The sequence below is a fragment of the Ruditapes philippinarum genome, unplaced genomic scaffold (assembly GCF_026571515.1).
Source record: "Ruditapes philippinarum isolate M1 unplaced genomic scaffold, ASM2657151v2 ctg8073_1_1_1_1, whole genome shotgun sequence".
Classification (NCBI taxonomy): domain Eukaryota; kingdom Metazoa; phylum Mollusca; class Bivalvia; order Venerida; family Veneridae; genus Ruditapes; species Ruditapes philippinarum.
The window spans coordinates 26,693-40,889 of NW_026862239.1; the positions used below are offsets into that span (position 1 = coordinate 26,693).

General features: G+C 32.7%; 1 non-coding gene across 1 annotated transcript; it reads left to right on the forward strand.

Moving 5' to 3' along the window:
• Positions 1 to 12,315: 12,315 nt before the first annotated feature.
• Trnay-gua (transfer RNA tyrosine (anticodon GUA)) lies at positions 12,316 to 12,401 on the forward strand. The gene is given in 2 exon segments: positions 12,316 to 12,352; positions 12,366 to 12,401. It is a non-coding gene; the product is annotated as a tRNA-Tyr (tRNA).
• Positions 12,402 to 14,197: the final 1,796 nt, after the last annotated feature.

Below are 14,197 nucleotides of genomic sequence, written 5' to 3' on the forward strand. Positions count from 1 at the left end.
CTCCTATTTTTATTATTTCGTTTTACATTAAAATATAGCGTTATAAACACTACAAAAATCGAAAAATAAACTTATTTTCTATTCATCTTACTTTTTTATATTGCTAATATGAATATCTATGAAGAGAATTTAATTCGTTATCGACTGGTTTTTGTTTTGTAAATATGTTCAATACAAGTCATTAAGTAATATGTTCTGAAAATTGACAATTGCAGGCTCAGACTAATCGAGTCCATACATTATCTTCACTGGTAAAACGATGTAACCACCCTACCCTCTATCACCGGTTTTTACCCTTACATATCAAGTCTACGTTCAATATTATATGTTTTATGATTAAGTCCTTTAAAGATCTCTGGAAAATCTTTTATGTAGAACTGTTTAATGCTGAGAAACTTGCCGATCTTGATGAATTTATCATCTTTTATGACATGACATATTTTAGGCATTGGGGAGATTTAATCAGTTGGTACGTACGGGGGAAGGTTTACAAAAAAATTTACAAAAAATTGTCTTAAATACGGTTTGGGTAATTAAGATTATAATAGTTCTTAATAGTCTACAAGTTTGATATAAATGACAGTTCATGTTTGTTCAGCAAATTTTTTTTTGTACCATTTAAGGCAATTTATAACAAGTTCTAGGATTGTATCGCCAGCATTAAGGGAAAACATATAATAGAAACTGTATCGCATTTCTTGTTATATGAAACATTATTGTGAAGTAGTGTTGACTGTCATGGTACTTTTGTAAAATTATGAAAGTATACTTTTTAGAATAAACTTGTAATAAACAACATAATTCAGCTGAAAAAAGTAAAAACAAGAGGGCCATGAAGGCCCTGAGTCGCTCACCAGAAACAACTGCTTTTCAGTGTTAGAAATTATCCATTGTCAATATTTTCTAATTTCTAACTAGTTAATTTGAGCATAGAATATCTTTAAACAATAATTTGAAGAAATGCCATGACCTGGGGCATTTAAGCTTTAGCTTAAACGGGTCCGATCAAATTACTAGTAATATGAGCAAACTTGATAAAAGACTACCTAAGATTAGTAAGAATTCTACAGACAAAGTTTGTTGATCATCCATCAATTATTTATTAATTCTAGCTTTAGTTGCCCTAAAAGGGGCCAATCAAATTAATATGAGCAAACTTGATAAAAGACTACCTAAGAATACTACAAACAGAATTTGGTGCTCATCTATCAATTATTTCAGTAGGAGATGATGTTCTAAGGTTTATCTATTTTTAGCTTTAGTTGCCCTAAAAGGGGCTAATCAAATTAATATGATCAAACTTGATAAAAGACTACATAAGAATGCTACAAACAGAATTTGGTGCTTATCTATCAATTATTTTAGTAGGAAATGATGTTCAAAAGTTTTTCTCTTTTTTAGGTTTAGTGGCCCCTAAAAGGGGCCAATCAAATTAATATGAGCAAACTTGAAAAAGACTACCTAAGAATGCTACAGAATTCTATAAATTAGTTCTGTAGAAGTAGACGTTTAAAGGTATTTCTATATTTAGCTTAAGTGGCCCCTAAAAGGTGCCAATCAAATTAATATGAGCAAACTTGATATAAGACTATCCAAGAATGCTACAGACAATGTTTGGTGATCATCCATCAATTAGTTCCGTAAAAGGAGATGTTTAAATGTATTTCCATTTTAGCTTTAGCTGCTCTTTAAAAGGGCCAACCAAATTAATATGAGAAAACTTGATAAAAGACTACCTAAGAATGCTACAGACAAAGTTTGGTGATCATTATCAATAAGTTCTGTAGAAGCAGATGTTTAAAGGTATTTCTTTTTTTAGCTTTAGCGGTCCCTAAAATGGGCCAATCAAATTAATATGAGCAAACCTGATAAAAGACTATCCAAAAATGCTACAGACAAAATTTGGTGATCATCCATCTATTAATTCTGTAGAAGAAGTTGTCTAAATGTTTTTCTATTTTGAGCTCTAGAGACCCCTAAAAGGGGCCAATCTTAATATGAGCAAACTTGATAAAAGACTACCTAAGAATGCTACAGACAATGTTTGGTGATCATCCATCAATTAGTTCCGTAAAAGGAGATGTTTAAATGTATTTCCATTTTAGCTTTAGCTGCTCTTTAAAAGGGCCAACCAAATTAATATGAGAAAACTTGATAAAAGACTACCTAAGAATGCTACAGACAAAGTTTGGTGATCATCCATAAAAAAGTTCTGTAGAAATAGACGTTTAAAGGCATTTCTATTTTTAGCTTTAGCGGTCCCTTAAAGGGGCCAATCAAATTAATATGAGCAAACTTGATAAAAAAACTACCCAAGAATGCTGCAGACAAAGTTTGGTGATCATTCATCCATAAGTGCTGTAGAAGAAGATGTCTAAAGGTTTTTTTCTATTTTTAGCCCTAGAAACCCCTAAAACGGGCCAATCAAATTAATATGAGCAAACTTGATAAAAAACACTACCTAAGATTGCTACAGACAAAGTTTGGTGATTATCCATCAATCAATTCTATAGTAGAAGATGTTTAAAGGTTTTTCTATTTTAGCTCTGTTGACCCCTAAAAGGAGACAATTGAAATGGCCTGAGCAAATTTCAGTGTGATTGTCACAAGGATTCTACAGACCAAATTTGAAGTAAATCTGCCCAGCAGTTTCAGCGAAGAAGACGATTGTTGACGCTTGACGACGGACTGACGGACGCCGGAGCATCCATCTTTGGTACTAATAGCTCACCCTGAGCCTTCGGTTTAGGGAAGTAAAAAAATTGATGCAGGATTGCTCACAGGATTGTATCTGTTCTTGAGCATTCCTTTCTCACATTTATATTCTTTAGACGACTGATCCATTTCTTGTCATTGGTAATCTAAATTAATACATAAAGTTTGATTCATTGATAAATGAAAATAGTATTAAACAAAGTTTGTTTTATTTGATTTTTCAGCACATCAACACAATTTAGGTCATATTTGGGCCGAAACAGGAAATAGGATTTTGGCTACCTACGGTCGTTACAAACTTAAAGCAGCACCAAGGGCTAAAACCACCTCATCTGCTGAAGCAAAGAGATGCAAATACTCTTGTCATTTGAACCCATTAGTCGCCTCTTAAGATCACTCAGGGGTAAACTGCGACTGCAATTGTGATGCCGAAACACTTAAAGTCAACCCATCACTCATAAGGGCGATTTAACTAATATCACCGAGGTAGAGCGACATTAACTAAAGGCAGTCCAAATTTTACCTAGCCACACATGACCATTGTAACGGACAAAAAAGAGGCCATCAATTTAATCAATGATAACATTAACTGATAAAAAGACCAACAAGGGAAAGAAATTGTACTTCAGCAAACTGATATGTGATCCCATGAGAGGTTATATAACTTGAATCCAAACGTAATAACTGAATAATAATGTATGCGAAATAATGGTAAAGATGTTGCGTTTTTTTGTCATGAACAGACTCAATTTAACCGGGTCTGCAATTTTCAGTTACATGTATTTCTTTTTCATTGCCCTCGTCTAACATAGAGTTTATAGAGTTTTCATACTTACAACAGGAGGTAGTGAGAGTTGTGAAACAGCTGTAGACCTTTGTTTGTCCTTCATCTCAATGCTGAACATTGTATTTATCTTTCAAATATGAGATATTAAGTATAGATTTAAAGACATTACATTATTACCGTTTAGGTAATATCTTAAAATTTAAAAGCTTTATGTCTGAGCAAAGTAAATCTAAAATTAACAATTAAGGACAAACGTGCATTTTATTCTTACAATCTTTAAATAAAGTGTTCATTTTCACATGACAAGAGATTGTTACATATGTATCACAGCTCAATCTAAAATATGACATAGACAATAGTGAATTTCCATAAAATATGACAAAAACAATAGTGAATTTCCATAAAATATGACATAGACAATAGTGAATTTCCATAAAATATGACAAAAACAATAGTGAATTTCCTTAAAATATGACAAAAATAATAGTGAATTTCCATAAAATATGACAAAAACAATAGTGAATTTCCATAAAATATGACATAGACAATAGTGAATTTCCATAAAATATGACAAAAACAATAGTGAATTTCCATAAAATATGACAACGACAATAGTGAATTTCCATAAAATATGACATAGACAATAGTGAATTTCCATAAAATATGACAAAAACAATAGTGAATTTCCATAAAATATGACATAGCACTGATTCTCACTAAGTAAATCCATGTTATTGTAAGTCGAATAATCTCAGTCTAAATGACTGCAAGAATATTCTGTTGTAGGACAAAATGTTTATCATGCCAATCTCAGTGTATGTTTTAAACACTTTCTGAAAAATTACCAAAAACTACTTTGAAAACTATATTTGATGGTCGATTTTTCTAATTTCCGTTACTGTCGCCGAATAGCATTTACAATATTTAGCGCCTAGTAGAGACCATTTTTTTCTATATTTCCGAGCGCTAACATTCTTAGAACGGTCACTATAACTTGTTAAATAAATTAAACATCGTAAAACCCGTCTGTATATGTCTACAATAATTATCTGTGCAAGCAGTTGAACGTCGCCATGATTTGACATTCCAAAAAAATTGCGTTACTTGTAAATGCTAACCAGGCTTAAACTAGAGGAATAAAGAACTACTCGTCGGAAAAACATGTTAAAATACTAAACAACTATGAAATGTTTTAAAATATTGCGAATAAAAATTTCCGTAATTAAAATATCCGTTATCGGAATTAAATGAAATTGCGTACCATGAATTTTAAACACGCGCGGCAGGTATTTTACGATTTTTTATGACGTCATCGATGACGTTGTATACACACATTTGTTCCAAGGACGAAGAAAACAAAATTATAAGATCGATATATCTTGGATTTTTAGAAGATAAAGGTAAGTGTGTTTTTTCATTCTGATATTAAAAGAAGATAACTATATATGTCTTTGACTTTTCTTCAGCAAGCACACGTTGATAGAGCTACAGTTTTACTCTATAAATGTAAAAGCTGGAAAATTTCTGTAAATTTTTGAGAATGACCTTGTCAGTGTGACAAAATTTCCGTGATGTTTTGTATCGGAAATTTTATAAACATTATGAAGTTTTGGAGCATTTAACACATAACTAATTTGTTTTCTTTCTCGTTAAAACATATTCTAAACGCAAGTATGTCTTTTGGATGGAACATACTGGTAATTCAAAAAATAAAATCCAAATATATTTTTTAAAAAAATACGTATTTTACGCTTTCTTGTAAATTTCATGTGAAAACGATCCCATTATTTCAGTGAAAATGTTGTTTTTTTAACAAGAATGCATGTTTTTTCACTTCTTAGTTTTTATCTACTTAAACATTTATTAAAACATTTTAATCAAGTATGAATTAATCAACGATTTAAAAAATGGAAAGAAAAAAACTTGGTAACGGAAATTTAAAAAAAAAAATGTAACGGAAATTTTATTTACTGTTTTATGTTTTTTCTTTATTTAAGGCAAAGTTATGGCCAAAAGCAGAGCCGAAATTCAACGTGCGTACAGGGAAAGGCAAAAGCAAAAGAATAAAGATGAATATTTACGACAAGAAAGAGACAGAAAGAGACAGAAGTTATGTTCCAACTGCAGAGTTATCTGAAAATGATAAAAAGAAACGTCGCCAGAGAAACCGAAATAACTTGCGTAAGTTCTATGAAAGGAAACGACAGCAACGGTCAAGGAAGAGTTCTCAGAACAGTATCGGCAGCTTTGAAAGTGCAAATGAAAACAATGAACCAGGACCTTCCTCTGACAGAGGCAGATTAAGGGTGAGACTTGACTTTGGAAATCATAGTGAAGGTAAAAGGAAAGGAGCAATCAAAATATGGAAACGTAACATGTCCGATGCTTTTTCTAGAATAAGATTAGTAGAACAAGAAAGAAAGAAACTATTAACGAAAGTCAAGACCACTCAAAGAAACATGCAAAGAATGAAGCAGAAACTCAACAAAAGCAAAGAAAAAGAACTGACAAGCAAACTGAACAAATAATGAAAGAGGCAAATCTATGCGAAGAACAGAAAACCAAGTTGAGGAAGACACTTCTCACAGGAAATGCACTAATGAGAGAAATCGCTGAATCAAGAAAACAAACACCAAAGGGGAAAATGACAGCTGTACATCGTATAGTATCGGGCAGAATAATAAAAAAGTACAAATGCATAAAAGCACTTGCTGATAAAACTGGATTGTGCCGACACAAGCTTGGTAAAAGTAAAAACAAAAAGTACCTAGTTGAAAAAGCCATAAGAAGAACAAAGGTTAAGCAGCAAAGTAAGAAAGTCGTAGATTTCTTAAAGCGTGAAGACAACAGCCGTACTTTGCCCGGAAAAAACGACGCAAAACGACTTAAAAAGGGTGTTAAGGTACAGAGTCATGTTTTAACCGATTATTTAGGAAATCTATATATGAAATACAAGACTGAAAATGTTGGGTCTTCCCTTTCATTTGCATCTTTTTATAGATGTTGACCAGACTACATTCTAAAAACTGCATTTACTAGCAGACTGTCATGCTTGTGCACGAAGCATCAAAATGCTGCATTCACATTGAAAGTTTTGAAAAAAGCAGGAATGAATGTTGCAGCCAATCCCGAGAAAGCTGTTGAGAACATGCCAAGTGCTGAAACAATGATGAAGGATTTAGATGACATGGTGTCTGTCAGCCAGTGGAAAAGAGTAGAAGTCGAGGACAGAGGCAAGAAAAAGTCTGTAACTAGAATTGTAGAATTCAATATGGAGAAAGATCAATATATTAAGCATGCTGAAACACAAATGAAAGAATTTCGAGAGCACATAGACAGAATGAAAAATCAATATGAACAAATGAGAACTCTGAAATCAAACTTACCTGAACACCATATGATAATCCAAATTGACTTTGCAGAAAATTACTCATGCCGATCCCTAGAAGAGGTTCAGAGCGCTTATTTTAATCAAACGTCAGTAACAATACATCTATCTAATGGTAGTCTACTTTAAAACAGAATCCGGTGAATTAACTCACAAAAGTTTTGTAACAATATCAGACGAAATATCGCACAAGGCTGCAACAATTGTGGCATTCATTGAAGATTTAATGCCAGAGTTGATGAAGATTGACAAAGACCTTCATACACTACATTATTGGATTCTCCATCGAGCCAGTATCGAAACAGGTACATATTTAACTTGATAGAAAATCACAAGCAAACATTCGGAGTATGGGCAAGATGGAATTATTGGGAGAGCGGGCATGGAAAGAGGCCCTGCGACGGGTTAGGTGGAAGCTGCAAGAGACTTGCGGATGAATATATTAGATCAGGAAAAGCAATTATACAGGATGCTAAAGATTTTTATGATTGGGCTCTTTCCTCAAATATGAAAAATGTGGCATTTCGATTTCGTTTCGTTGATTCTAAAGTTTGTCAACAAAAGGTAAAGAATTAAGCCAAACTAAACTGCAACCTGTCGCAGGGACTATGAAGATTCATGCCACTGTCTGCCAAGATACAAATATTTTAACTAGAGAAACTAGCTGTTATTATGCCCATTGTCTTGAAGGTGTAAATTGTAACAGCTGGAAATCAACCACGACTGTCAAAGGTGAAGACAAGAAAACAAACGCAACAAATGACAATGAGGGCAAGCAACCAATAGAATCAGAGGTGGATGAAAATAGTAATACGAAAGAGACAAATATGAACAATCCTAACAATGACCAAAACCCAATTACAAATAAAGATAAAAATGTAAACGTAGGTACACATCAATTAAATTACATGTATACTATTGGAGACTTTGTTGCTGCCGCTTATGAAAATAAATTCTTCATTGGAAAGATAGCAGATGAAGATGAAGCAGAGTTTGAAATTGACTTTATGGAGGAAAGGAAGAGCCTTTACCAGTGGCCAAGAAACAAAGATATTTTGTGGATTAAAAAGTCAGATGTTCGTTTTAAAGTAGATACACCGAATCCCGCTGGAAAGAGTGCACGAATGTTTAAATTTTCAGATGAAACAATGATAAAACTCAGGTCCTTTAAGCAGTAAAACTTGTGAATGTTTACTAGAATATCAAACTGGTAGATTTGCATTGAGTTAACAGATTAAAAAGAGTGTTTTGTTAATAGTTTCAAGTTAAATACATTTGTACAGCTAATGAAATCACAATGACAAATATCATTTTGCTGCTTCATAAATTTCCGTTACATGTAAATTTCCGTTACTCACTTTAAATATTAGTAAGATATCCTTTGTATCTTATACAAATTTATTTGTTTTGAAAAGTACAATTATAGATAATTAGCTGTTGTTAACAATATTTATAAAAAATGTTGCTATGAATAAATTTCATATTCTAAAAGGTCATTTGTACAATTTTGAGATGGTCAATTTCAAACATACCGAATGACACATATTTTTATTTTTATATTCACATTGTTTACATGATATGCGCCGTTTTTTTGTTTGTACGTAAATCAGTACATAAAATCAGTTATTGTTCACGATTATTTGGTTTTTGTCCTTGTATTTAAAGAAGTCATAAAAAGTTAAATTTGAAATTTAACATAGAGCAATGTAATAAAAAAACTAAACAAGATATGCATTCAATATTTTTTATTCATATTTCACATATATCAAAGAAACGAATTTTCACTGGTATAAAGTTATTTTACACACATCAATTTTTAGCATTTTCTGACTGGCATGGATCTTCTATAGACAATAGTGAATTTACATAAAATATGATATAGACAATTATAGTGAATTTACATAAAATATGACAAAAACAATAGTGAATGTCCATAAAATATGACAAAAACAATAGTGAATTTCCATTGATGCTCACAATATCAGTCCTAGAAATATTATTACATGATGTGTGTATTATTTTGGAGAAAAGCTGATCTGTTCATAGTTGTTACTAAGTCATACAATTATCCATTCCCCAAAACCGCAACCTTTACATCTACCACTTTACTTATGTCATGTATAGACATTAGATTTTTTTATTTACAAGAATGAAATTAATCAACCAATTTGAAGATGTATACGACATCAAAATGATACAATTTCTCCGAAATGTGTTTGTGAGAATACTGTTTTTAAAGCTCACTCGATGAAATAAAATTTCATCTTACACACAAAAAACAAATATCCTCTATATACTAATTGCCAATAAAGTAAAAAAAGCATAGATAGTTCATCTACATTGTAAATGAGTACATTTTAGAAACTGAAACAAGATACAAAATCTATTGAGTTTTTGTGAAATAAAAATGATAACATTTTTGAGGTGTAATGGACCTTTCAATAACAATCCCTTTCAGACTCAAATCAATGAGCTTTACTTATCAACTCCCTTTTTAAAAAAAGATACTTTGGTTACAAATGACGACTATGTACAAAAGTGTCTTGTGTTTCTGGTTCCATTTTTCAAAATTCTCTGGGAGATCTTTTTTCATAGAACCTTTTCGACATTAATGAATTTATCATATTTTTTATCAAATCATATATTAGGCACTAGCGATATTTAATAAGTTCATACGGGATAACAATTGATAGAAAATTGTATTAAATATGTTTAAGTAATTGAGATATATACGAGTATTTAATAGTCATTAAGATTTTTGACATGTTATATGGCCCTATCTCTCGGGCCGTCAAGCGAGAGTTATTTTGCAAAAAACGTTTATATACGGCCATATAACCTGTCAAGAATCTTTATAACGAATTTATAATACAGCAAATATCATTTTTCAGATGGAAACATGAAATACCTTCATAGTTTCACACCAGTCGTGTATTTAGTTTATATGAACGTCATGGTCATATAATAAACGGCAACGATACAAACTTGCAGTATTATAAGAAATCATATTTAAGAAGAAAAGAAAGACAACGAAACTATAATTTAAAAAAAAAACTTTCCAAAAGAACAAATCATAGGAAAATGATATATTTGATACAGAAGCATTCATGTTCTTCTCTTATGAATTGGTGACATCTTTGTAACCTCGGTAACGGTTTGTTGTTGTTGTTGTTGTTGTTGTTGTTGAGAATTTAGTGTCATTTAACAATGATGATGAGAAAACGCCATTGCGAAACATTTGTGGGATTTTTTCATACCAACAAAAGCCGTGGGCATATTTTAAAACTGTAAAATCTACAAGAGGTACATCAAAACAGTCTAAAATAGAAAAATAAGAAATTCTATGAACGGTGTAGATCTTTGAAATATTGATAGATTCTGTAGCTCTATGTTTGACAAGATTATGATGGATTTACACAAAGCAAGTTAAACGCTACAACTTCTGATGAAATTTGTCCAAATGCAGTTTGATCTTTTCAATAATTAAATCAAAAGCAAAAACATTTCGCGGTGTTTTTAAATATGCTAAAGACGGTGCTATGGGGTGTGGACAGTCGCTTGTACTTTCCAGAACTGTCCATAAACAGGTTCATTCAAAGCGAGCCTGCAACATTTTCAATTTTGCCGTTTTGGACTTTCTTTAGGGATTCTATTTATTTCTATTTTATTTCTAAATGAGATGAATTTAATTATACCCCTATATTAAACGTTATTTGCTAACAAGAAAACATGTAGAGACTATATATTAATAAGTTGTTTTGGGCAATTTATTTTTAGACTGATCGCATTAACAAAACTAATGTTCACATAGAATTGGCTTTTTTTCTTTCCTGTTTAAAAAACTTCGTAGATGTTTTTCTAAAAACGTGACCAAGTGTCAACGAAATTCCTCAGTTACAATTAATTGCATACCAGTCATCATAACTAATACTGTTTAACTCAACACATATCTTTACCATCAATGTTTGCAAACGAATGATTTTGACAATAACAATCAATATTTGCATACGAATCTTTGACGAATGCAGTCATATGCTTTTAAAATGCTACAACTTCACAAAGCCCGTATACAGTGAAACACTAGCATCACAACTGAATTTTTAGAATACATTTTGTTTGTACCAAAATATTATCAAGGTTTTATTTAAGTCCTTAAAAGGCTTTAAAAATATTACAACATTTTTTTTCTTTATAATAGTAATAAGTATCTGATGAAAACCATACGAATGAGAAATGATGACCTCCAAGGCGGCAATTACTGTATCTACCACGTGACAAAGTTATGATTACACTTGAAGAATATTTTCTTCTTAAAAACACAATAAAACCATCATATTATTAAGATTTAAAGTACATTCATTGCTTTCAGATCAGTTTGAATTAGAATATGTTTCCTGTAAAAAGTTCAAGCACGAGCAGTAGAAATACGCCAGAAATTGTTATGTTTCCATCATGGTTCCTCCCAATACCGTGACAGTCACCATCTCTATGCAATCAATATAATATATAACAAGATTTGCAAGACTTTTTCTGTCAGAAGTTTTCGCTTAGTGCTGTCGATCATATCACAGAACTGGATATAAATCCATTCCAAATGGTACATCAAACCTAGCTGAACAAATCATAACTGTCATTTATGTCATCGTTCGGACTTATTACAAGTTCATATATCTTAATCGCCAAAACATACTTAAGCCAGATCGTTTGTCTGTAAATTTATCTCCATATCAACTGATTAGATATCTGTAATATCTTCACAAAAGAAGAATAATAAATTCTTCATCATCGACAAATTATTCAGAATTGAGAAATTTCATTGCTAGAAATTATAAAGAACAAGACCAACAAGGAAGGGTGGCATTCAATGAACGCAACCCCATACGACCGAGCAACATTGGACCTACGGCAAGGAGCACAGCAGGACTAAGACTGCCAAAGATATTTTAATCTGTTTAGGCCGGTGTTAGGGAGCATTAACGGTAGCTTGTATTTACCACTGTCATCCATTAGCAGGCTCAATCAAATTAAATCTTGCAGCATTGTCAAACTTATTGTGTAAGACTACCTTTAGGTTTCCATTGTATCTATTTTTGTCTTCAATTTTGGACCTTCTTTATTCATCCCGGCCCGTGCTTTGCCTTGTGTGCCCTGACTGTCCTGCTGTGCTCCTTGCCGGTACAAATAAGATACAGCTTAATAGGATAAACATATTTATAAATTGGTAAAAACATGATCATTTATTATAGATATCACAGCATTTTTATTATTTCTCTCAATGTTTGTACATGTAATCTAATAATAGCAACAGGAGTGAAAATAATTAATTTATCCATAATGAGTATATTAATGACAATTTGATTAACTGGTTAACGATACATTTTCTTTTGATACAAATATAGTAAAAACAAGATAAAAGCTTGTCTGCCCCGTGATAGCTCAGTTGGTCGAGCGGAGGACTGTAGTGGTAATTATGTCATCCTTAGGTCACTGGTTCGAATCCGGTTCGCGGGACTCTCTTTTTAATATTTCGTTTTACATAAAAATAGGTGTGCATTTAAACGCTTTAACGCTTCAAAAAATGGTAAAAATTAACTTATTTTCTATTCATCCAACAGTTTATATCTCCATTATGAAAATCTATTAAGTGATTTTTTTATCTAGGTCACCTTGTTCCAAATGTGCTAAATAAAAGCAACAATGCCTAAGATGAACCCCTAGCTGATTTTCAAAATATCTCTTATATCACACTGACAAATCTTCAGATAAAAATAATAATGATTTTTCTTATACTGACAAAGAAGAGACTTAAACAATGGTCACTTGTTAAGAGCTGTAACGCACAGTCAAATGTTTTCTTTATTTCGAAACTCATTATGTTCAGTGCCAGGTTGGAGCCCTGCTGAAATTTCAGAACAGCAACGGAAAGATCCTGAACTAAATTTCATTATTAAAGCTTTAGAAAATGAGTCTGATCGCCCTAGATGGCACGCTGTAAGCTCACTTTCGTCTTCAGCAAATTCACTGTGGCGAATGTGGGAAAGGCTTTCCATAAAAGACAAAGTTTTAGTTGGAACCAGTTATGATGATGAGAAAAGCCAAATAAAACAAATTGTTGTCCCTAAATCAAGATGTAAAGAACTTATTCATTTTCTGCTCGACATTCCTACATTACCAAAGCTTTTATTGGTCTGGAATGAAAGAGGACATCCAGAATTATTGTAAAAGATGCGGCCAATGTGCATCACGTTAACCCACAAAACCCGTCAAATCTCCCCTTGGATCTTCATATGTTTCAGAGCCCCTTGAAAAGTGCGCTATTGATATTTTTGGACCACTTCCAAAATCTGCCCTCGGGTTACTCATATATACTTGTAATATGCGATTGCTTCACGAGTTGGACAGACGCTATCGCCTTGTCTAATCAAGAAGCAGTTACCATTGCGAAAGCTTTCGTTGATCATTATGTTTCTCATTTCGGTGTACCTCTTACCATTCATAGCGATCAAGGCAGTAACTTCACTTCAAACCTTTTTAGCGATATGTGCGAACTTTTGCACATACATCACATAAAATTAAAGTACACCATCGCATCCCCAGTCAAATGGTACAGTTAAAAGATTTAATCGAACACTAGCTGCAATGCTCACAATGTTTTGTGCTGATAATCAGCGCAGTTGGGACCAACATCTTCAACAAGTTACGTTAGCTTACCGCTCTTCGAAAAATTCAAGTACCGGTCACACTCCAAGTAAAATGGATTGGCTTGCTATTAGCGCAAACTTTATCAGATGAAGTTCGAGCCTTAACCGATTCTTATGTGACAGAACCGAAACAACGACTCGACGTAATACATAACAAGGCTCGCGAAGTTCTCAAAACAAACGCAATCTACCGTAAAAAGCATTATGACCTCTTTTCTAAAAAGAGAACATTTAAACCTGGAGATCTTGTTTGGGTTCACGATCCAACACGACGTCCAGGTGTAAGCAATAAACTAGCTCCTCGTTGGAAAAGGTCCTTGCGTTATTATATGTCAAATCGAAATCGATGACCTTGTTTATCTCGTTAGAAGGTCAGCAAAGTCTTCGGCCTCGCCGTTGCATGTTGATAGACTCATGAAGTATGTTTGTTCTCAGATTCCTGTTTGGCTTAAGGAGCAGTGTATAAGCACCACTCAAAAGGATTAAAAATCAAAATGTTAGAATAATGTCGATTTTGTGTGGCAAGTCTGCGCAGCTGCATCTTTTGTATCTTATGGCTGGCCCATTACTAAGTTTGTGTGTGCGACACATAATTTCGAACCGAGA